Source organism: Schistocerca americana, chromosome 5 (genome assembly GCF_021461395.2).
Source record: "Schistocerca americana isolate TAMUIC-IGC-003095 chromosome 5, iqSchAmer2.1, whole genome shotgun sequence".
NCBI classification, from domain to species: domain Eukaryota; kingdom Metazoa; phylum Arthropoda; class Insecta; order Orthoptera; family Acrididae; genus Schistocerca; species Schistocerca americana.
The window spans coordinates 348,948,785-348,950,123 of record NC_060123.1 but is presented as its reverse complement, the minus strand read 5'-3'; positions in this window follow the sequence as shown (position 1 = coordinate 348,950,123).

Sequence of the window (1,339 nt, the reverse complement as noted above, 5' to 3'; positions counted from 1 at the left end):
TTCAAGCAGTCAAATTTTAGCCACCCCCCCCCCCCCCCCCCCCCGGTGGAGTTAAACTGTACTTGGTTATTTTGAATTAAAGTGCACCAGCGGAATCTTCTGCCTTTTGACCGTTAACGTTCCGTTTACCTGCCCTGAACGTTGACGTAAATTCAGGCGGCGTATTTTCCTCATCGTGTTGTCGCTGTCCAGCACGGTGTGTAGTTTGACAGCTCAATGACTAATTGGTTGTGGACGCCAATACCTTCTACGTTGTTCCAATGAATTCCCTGTTGAGTGCTGGTCGGGTGGAGCGGAAGTTATCTTGTCGGTGGGTCCGTTGACTGTCTGTCGGTTAGGTTGTCGTCGGATCGAGAATGGAAGGGCCGACTGCCTGTCTCACCTAAGCGAGCGTTAGTGGTTGAATTCCAGGCCGACCCTCGGAAACTTCTGAGCGCTGTTGAGTATACAGCCTTTCTTATTTGTTCTTGTTGTTTGTTTTTGTATGACATCTGGCCGATTTTTAAATTAAGGTTGTTTCGTCCCTAAGCCATAAGATTGTTTGGGCCTTCAGCCTAATTTAAAGAACTGTTTTAAGGTAAGGCCTTGACCTTTAAAAAATTTATTTTGGTTTGAGTCTTAAGTGATGGGTCTCCAGCCGATTTTTAAATTAAAATTGTTTTGCTCTTAAGACGTCAGATTGTTTGGGCCTTCAGCCTAATTAAAGAACTGTTTCAAGATAAGGTCTTTTGCCTTTTAAAAATTTAATTTTGGTTTGAGTCTGAAGAGATGGACCTTCAACCGATTTTTTAAAATTAAATTTGGTTTGCTCTTAAGGTGTGAGATTGTTTGGGCCTTCAGCCTAATTGACGGAACTCTTTTAAGATAAGGCCTTCTGCCTTTTAAATTTCTGATTTTGGTTTGAGTCTTAAGTTATTGGCTTTCAGCCGATTTTAAATTAAAGTGGTCTTGCCCTTAAGGCATGAGATTGTATGGCGCATTCAGCCGGTAAATTAATGCTGTGTTTCTTTAAAAATTTTCTTGGTCTTGTAACGTTTGGTTAAATAAATAAAGTTGCATGTTCGAGTGTAACTGACAGCCGCTTATTTTGGCCACTTTCCACAATTTAAACTACCTGTCCTCTACTGCGGGTTTAGCTGGGCACCTCAAGTATGTCTGAACGTCTTTGAAAATCGTTAAAATAACTCACTTATGAACAACTGAGTAACAGAAAGGTAACCACTATGTGAAGTATTTTCCCCTGTGACTATAGAGTAGCGTTGGCTCCATGAGATTGAAAATGTTACGGAGACATCCCCTTCTATGCCATCTCAACCGCCGGGGGACTGGTCAGAGTTGG